This window comes from Temnothorax curvispinosus, unplaced genomic scaffold (assembly GCF_003070985.1).
Source record: "Temnothorax curvispinosus isolate PA1 unplaced genomic scaffold, ASM307098v1 QBEX01011856.1, whole genome shotgun sequence".
Lineage (NCBI taxonomy): Eukaryota > Metazoa > Arthropoda > Insecta > Hymenoptera > Formicidae > Temnothorax > Temnothorax curvispinosus.
Genome location: NW_020221636.1, coordinates 49883 through 57718, shown reverse-complemented (window position 1 = coordinate 57718; position 7836 = coordinate 49883). Strand labels below are relative to the sequence as shown.

Genomic DNA, 7836 nt, shown 5'->3' with positions numbered 1-7836 from the left:
CGCCGGAGTGACGCGACGCTTACGATTTTCGTATTTTTAACTATGTTTCACCCTTTAAAAAAAATTGAAAAAAATATATGTTGTAGTGGACACTTTAAGAGAAATTTTCGTAAAAATTTCAAAGGGGTACCTCAAAAATATCACCCTAAAAAAAAATATTAAAAAATTCAAATATTTTTTTTTTGGTCTTTTTTTTGGCAAGCATTTTGGACATTTTTTTTGTTAATTAGTTTTATTAGTCTACATAACATATATTTTTTTCATCAAGATCGGTCAAGTGGTTTTCGAGAAAAATACATTTCTTTATTTTACTTTCTCCCTGCATAACTTCTAAAAAAATGAATTTTTTAAAATAATATTTGGTGGAAAGTTTTATCATATTGGTACTAACTTGTGGCATTAATGTCAGCTCTGTATGATCAAGGGCCGATTTCACATGCTTACTCCGCTAGGCCCTTTCGTCTCAATTCTACCGCAGATTTGTAATATATATATATACTATTTAATTTCTCTTTTTTTTCTTTTCCATGTAATTTTTTCATTAATAACAATTCTGTAATAATCCGAGCAAGATGTCAAGTTTAATTTAGATTCTTTTTCCTCAAAATTCTGCTCGATGACCTCCGTATCATTGTAACACCCGCGCCTTTCCCACACACATACACCTCACATACATACACATGTGTATGTAATGATTTGCCTACTTCTCTATTGTAATCACACTCCGCTTAAATTCTATTAGATTTTTTCTTTTATAATAAATGTCTAAATGCCTTCGTTATTAATAAATGTATTAACTGTAAAATGAATACCATTCATTTCATAGAATAAGATCTCGTCCTCAGCTCCCTTGCTTTCTCCGAAATCGCACACGGTCCGATCCCTGGTTATATGGATTAATTTCCTTGACCAAAAATAGGACCACGAGTGCACGAAACTCACAGTAGGCGTAATAGCGTCTCTTCTGGACGTTGACCCATGACTGGAGTTTCCCGAAACGTGCATTCGTCTTGAGGCACGCGCCTTTTCCAGCGTGCACCCGAGATACGATAAGATCTCGTTACGTCTTCCTATCTCCCCTCCTCTAGATAGCCTTTCCCTTACTATTCTTCGAAACCTAATATTCTACAAATTCCGGAGTTTGACGTAACATTCTTATTTATTGACTATTATAGATAGAATCAGTACACAATAGCAGCTTAAAATACATTTTATTAATATTAAGACAAGATATATAATGTTTTTATTATGTATATAATAAAGTTTTAATCACTCGACGAGACAAATGCGATGCGGCATAAATTAAATGTGTCACATTAATGGGACAAAATACATATAATAGGCTGCATAATAAGCAGGAGAATGCAACTTTAAATATGTAGAAAACAAAAGAGCAACTTCCTTTACATCAACTACAACTACACCCTGAATATCAGTTAAAAACCATAAGGAAAGTGATGAACCAAATTTGCAGCTAGTGATATGTTTTCTCGAACAAGATACTAGAATTATTTTAGAATAGGTTTTCGAAGAAAGAAAACTTAAAAATTATAAAATTCAATTGCAAAATAATTTTTTATATAATTACTTAATAAATTATGTGATATTCTTTCTTGTGTAAAATTGAATTTATTTAATTTCTACAAAATAAAATTGTAACATTGTCCTATTGTTTAGATTATTAAAGGCAATTACATTGCCTTTTTTTTAGAATACGCAAAATATTCTCGTATCTGATATGCATATCTGAATTTGTAATTTTAATTCATTGAAACTTCTTTTAGCAGATGCCACAGTTACACAGGTAGAGTAAAATATATTTGTAAGCTATATAACTATATATTCGTAAAATATATTCGTAAAGATATAACTATATTTGGAAATTGTTGGCGGGTAAAATAAGCAGAGTTTGTTTTACATATATAACGCGATTTATTCATATTACTATCGATTATGATTACAATGGATTACACGTGGTCAACCGCACGCCAGAAAGAGAATTGAAGAAGAATCTGTAAGTATTATATATAATGCAACACAGAATAGATAGGCGTCGGTAATATCGCGATTCGTTAGTTCGAGTGAAGCCACTTCGTATTTCCAACAGAAATATTTCTTTCAAATTATTTTTTATTATACAAAATAATAATTCTTTTAGAATATTAATATTATTTATATTTTATATAAAATATTTTAAATGGGTAATTTCCGAGCAAATATCTGTTGAGACGTTATTTAAATATGTCATACAAAAATCTTTTACGCTATTTTCCAATTCTATTATATTATTTTTAGTTTTATTTTTAATAATTAGTAAAAAAATTAAATTTTTTTGTTGTTTTAGGAAAATTTTTATAACGTTATATGTATTACTATATCATAGAAAGTTAAATATAAAAGTCGTTCGATTATAGGTAAAAGATTGCATTATCGATGTACAATATTCACATTAAAACAATGAAGATTTCATTAAATTTAAATTATTACTTAATGCATTATATGAAATATAAATGAATATAATGTACATACAAAATTAAATTGGATAGAAATTAATTTAGATATAAGAAAGATATTACTATTGTAAATTAATGTAAGAGATTTAACATTATATTTTCGTGATGTTAAAACGACCCGTCGATGGTGTGATATCATATTACGTAACTTAATTGATGCAAGTGCAAGCATATTCTATTGAATTCGCGCATTTGGAAAGTGAATGACCGCCGTAAAATTTTCTACGCGGGTGGCATACAATACCTACTGACCAAGAATGTCCGAAAAATTCGGTTAGTCCATGAAATTGCTAGTAACAGCATTTTTATAAAATGCCGTTCGAATATATACACTACCACTCATAATTATTTGAACGACAGATATTTTATATCTTATACCGATTTAAAAATTAAATAAACGTCCTACAAAAGGTGGAAGGTATAGTAGAAAGAGCAAAATACTTAGGACAAAAAGAAAAAAAAATACTGAAGACTCTGGCCTGATTTAAATGTTGCAACGAATAGAGAAGAAATAAATACTGGGAAGAGGAAACTACAGTAAAAAAAGAATGCAGATTATGTAGAGAGAAAGAGGAAACTTGGAACCATATTTTGATTGAATGCATAGAAACCAAGACAATTGACATACTGGAAGCAGTAATAATGTCAGAAGAAGGAGAATAAATAGAATGGATGCTGGAAACCATCAAGTAAGGAACGAGAAAGAATTACAAAAAGAACGAAAGAAAGATAAGCAAGAAGAAGAATGAAGAAAACACAAAGAAAAGTAAAAATATTCTTCTATAAATATAAACACTGTATGAATAAGGAAAGATTAAACAAGCAGGAACCATGTATCTCAAGAAGGAAATTATTATCCTCAAATAAAAAAATTATTTAATCACATTAAATATTATACGAGGTAAATGAAGTAGTGGCAACGTCATAAGATTTGATTACTTTAATATTACTATTGATCTATAAAGATGCTAGTTGCATTTATTTTACATTAATTCACACAAGGCGACACAGTCCATTTTATCAACCAATAAAAGTAACATTAATTATTTTAATAAAATGTTATCTGTGCTAACAGCAGCATGGAACATTTATTTAGTTTTTAAAATCGGAATAAAGTATAAAATGTGTACCGCATGAGAACGGTGGTTAAGGAACTCTTTCCGATACCAAGAAGCTTTCAACAAGGACACATACCGCATACCGTACATGTAATTAATCGGGTTAATTATTTATTATAATGCAAGACATTATTTTTCAGTTGTTTTATTCGATAATTATTATTATTAATTTGCGTTTTATCGTTTGAATAATTCTCATCTTTATATTGCACACTAAAGATAATCGTATTGAAAGTCAAAACATTTGTTATTTATTTTACTAATTTATAATGATGGATAAGAAGTAAGAAGGGTAAGTGCACGAGTAACAGACGGCATTCGGATTACGAGAAAAGAGACAAGAGTAACTTGCATCCATATACACATATCCATTGTGTTTGATTACTGAAATATATAACTATCTGTTAACATAATTATGATATACATTACACACCACTGACTTTCTTTATAAGATTTTACTTCTTTTTGTAGAAATAGCCCAGTCAATAAAGACATTTAAATGGAATTAATTCCGGGAAGCAATTTTTTTTTTGACTGTTTTGGAGGGTTATGAATAGTCTAAAACCGGATTTTCGGGATTCTAACCCTGGAGTGTTAGCCGCCATTTTGATTAGAAGGGTGATTTTGTAAATATCTCGCTTATTTTCAACTTTAGAGTGAAAGTGGTAATAACCAAACTTGTAAAAAATTTAATACTCTACAATTTTGGTCTTTATCATTTTTTACCTAGAATCGATATTTTGGGTCTTAGACTCGAAAGTAGGGGGTAAAATTTTATTATTTTTTTTTATTTTTTGAATTTACTTGGTATAATGAAAAACATTTTTTCCACATCACCACAGGAGTAGAGTTTATTCAAAAAATAAAAAAAATAAAAAAGAAATTTACCCCTCACTTTCGAGTCTAAGACCCAAAATATCGATCCTAGGTGAAAAATGATAAGGACTAAAATTGTAGAGTATTAAATTTTCTACAAGTTTGGTTATTACCAATTTCACTCTAAAGTTGAAAATAAGCGAGATATTTACAAAATCAACCTTCTAATCAAAATGGCGGCTAACGCTCCAGGGTTAGAATCCCGAAAATCCGGTTTTAGACTACCCATGACCCTCCAAAACAGTCAAAGAAAAAAAATCGCTTCCCGGAATTAATTCCATTTCAGCGGTTTTTTTGGGCTCTATTAACTGGGCTAAAATTATTGAAGAATATAAAACAATTGTAAAATTTTATTTAAAAAATTTAAAATTATGAAAACTGCAAACAAAATAGCAGTACTATGAGTATCGATTGTAAAATACGCAGTGCATCGAAAACGGTCTTCAACAACTACGGGGATTCACTGGTATTGTGGGTCTTGTAGTCATCGCGATATCGAAGAAGCAAAATCTATCAGCGAGAAGAGATTGTAAAAGAAATAGCGATGTTCCAGTTGAAAGTAACAGCGTTGCAAAATACTAATACGACGAGCCTAACATTTATTAAAATCGATAATCACATTATACTGAAATTAGAAATAATTAAATAATTATATGTCACTTAAAAACAGTTTTAATTTTTTCAAATCCCTAAACTTCAAGCAATAATTAAATTAATAATATTTGTACGTTTTTAGAAGTTCTCTAATAAGAGATGAGTTTCAACGCTATAAAAAAAAGTATATAGTAATTTAATTTAGGGTAGGTAGTCCATCAATGAACACAGTTGTACACTATGAACCATTGCAATATTTCACAAATGTAGTGTTGCTAGATTGTGCTTGTTGTCATGCAAAGACTCGCATTTGAACTCCTCTTCGGCTCCCCAATCGGCCGGCAAATCGCGCGAAGGAGGGCCGTTTGAGGCCACATTTTGTGATTTTTGGGTGACAAACTAAATTTTTTTCGTAAGTCTTACGTATTTTTTATGTTTTTGTTGTTATATCTATTACTTTTTTCATTATTCAAGAATTTTGTGTGTATATTTGGCTTTATACTTCTGTAAGCAACTTTCTTCTATTTCATTATTTAACCGTATTTTTTGAAGATTATCATAAAAAATGTTATATGGTCTACAATGAACCATTTTGTTCTTTACTACAGTTGTCTGTGTTATAAGTCTTATTAAACTGACTAGTTGCTACAATAAATAATAATCTAAGTTAGAAAAAGTCTGATTAAAAATAATAATTTTGTTGGTTTAAATAATATCAAGCTTTAAATAATAAAAACATAACATATATAATTAAGTTAGCTTTAATTTAAAGTCATATCCTATCCTAATCTTACTTATCATGTCTTATAATTATCTCTTCCTTAAATAAACATTTTAAGACGTAGTAAAACTAAAATAACACTAACAATTCACTGTATAAAGCATATGGTTTAATATTAAAAACGGCTAGGTTCATTGTGTACACACCCCATCATTTTACATTGTTTTAAAAAAATTGAAATTGTGACTAAACTTTAAAAATGACTTATAAGTTATCTTATACAGTATGTCAACTAAATTCATAAACTGTATGCAAAAACACAGACCTCCAACTCAATAATTGAGAGAGATATAAGTCTCTGAAATTTATCCCAAAACATTTTTTGTACAGGGCCATATATGTATTCAAATAAATTTGGGCCATGTATTACTAATTATATATACATCCTGAACTGCAAGCAACGACTATAATTTGTTCTGAATATAATATATCAAAATAATATATATCAGATATCTTGGGATGACGTTTCTTAATTTTAAATTTCCAGATTTGGACTTTGCATCGCAATATCTCCGCTCGTAGGGCACATAGTGAAAAAAAATAAAAACATTAATATAAATGATATCCAAGCTGTCGATTAAGCCTACTTGGAACTAAATCCGTTCACTCGTTATTGAGATCTCAAAATCTCGGGTGCTCGCAACTCGCAACTCGTTCGTTCGCGTAAATAGACACGGAGCGATCTCGCGCTGCGCGTGTATATTGGCGCAAGACACTACCGTGTCTCTTGATATGTTCATTATGAGATTGGCCACATTCCGAGTAAATTTCGTTTATATATAAATATTAATAAGTTGTGAATCATTTAAAATTCTTTAAAACATATATCCGTCAGATATATATGCTTGACACTAAAGCTTCAAATGCAAACTTAAACGAAGTCCGTCTTTGTGTAAAACCAGATTGCGAAATTCATCGTTATTTCGATGCTTATTATAGTTGTGACCGGCAATAATAAAATAATATTTGATGTCGTACATTATCGTATCTTCTTCAAGTGCAGATTAATTCAATTTCCCGCAGCCGTGAAGGTCGAACGTGAGTCCAGAAAGCTTATGTGCTCTTTGGTCTGCCAAATCTCGTAATCTGTCAGCAACAAGGCTAGAACGACTTTCGTATGCAGTTGACCCACTTTTATCAATTACACAATTAATAAAGAATATGTACATATTGCCTACTTTTTTATTACTTTCCTCGTGATAATCCTCTTATTTATTATATAACGATGTACTGGATAGCTTAATTATATACCTAATTAGGTTTATACACATACAAAGTTACTTATCGTAAGATCTCTCATTAGAATCAGGAAGAAGAATTTTACTTCGATATCTTTTTCTCTATTTTGATAAGATCTAGACAATAAGTTGCTTTTCTTGATATTTATTTCGCTATTACTTTTTTCTTTTCTTTTCGCGTCTTTTTTTTTCAATGCTTTTGTTCTTAAGTAAAAAAGTTATTTATCTTAAGTTAACTTAATGACGGCAATGGCAAGTCATAATCTCTTGTCAGAAAATAAAATTTTATTTTGATATCTACGTTAATAAGATCTTAATAGCATATTTTTTTGTGATATCTATTTTGCTATCACTTTTTTTCACGTCCTTTTTCTAATGCTTTTATTCTTAGGAGCAATATATATTTCTAAAACATTATCTATCTATCTATCACTATTGTTCTTACTATCGCTTACCTACGCACATCCTGGGACCAATCCCGAACGTCATGTAGACATCGGGAATGTCGTTATCTTTGGCGAATCTGTCAGGGTTGTATATTTCCGGTTCATCCCAGAATCTAGGATCCACACCAAGTCCATATAAGGAGATATATATATTGGCGTGCCTTTCTCGATGATGGATATCGGTATTAGGAATCTGGAATTATATATATATATATATATATATATATATATATATATATATATATATATATACAATATATATATATATTA

At 29.8% G+C, this 7836-nt stretch overlaps 1 pseudogene; it reads right to left on the bottom strand.

The window, feature by feature from the left end:
• LOC112461848 overlaps nt 1-7836 on the bottom strand; it is a 60564-nt pseudogene that overhangs the window by 16790 nt on the left and 35938 nt on the right.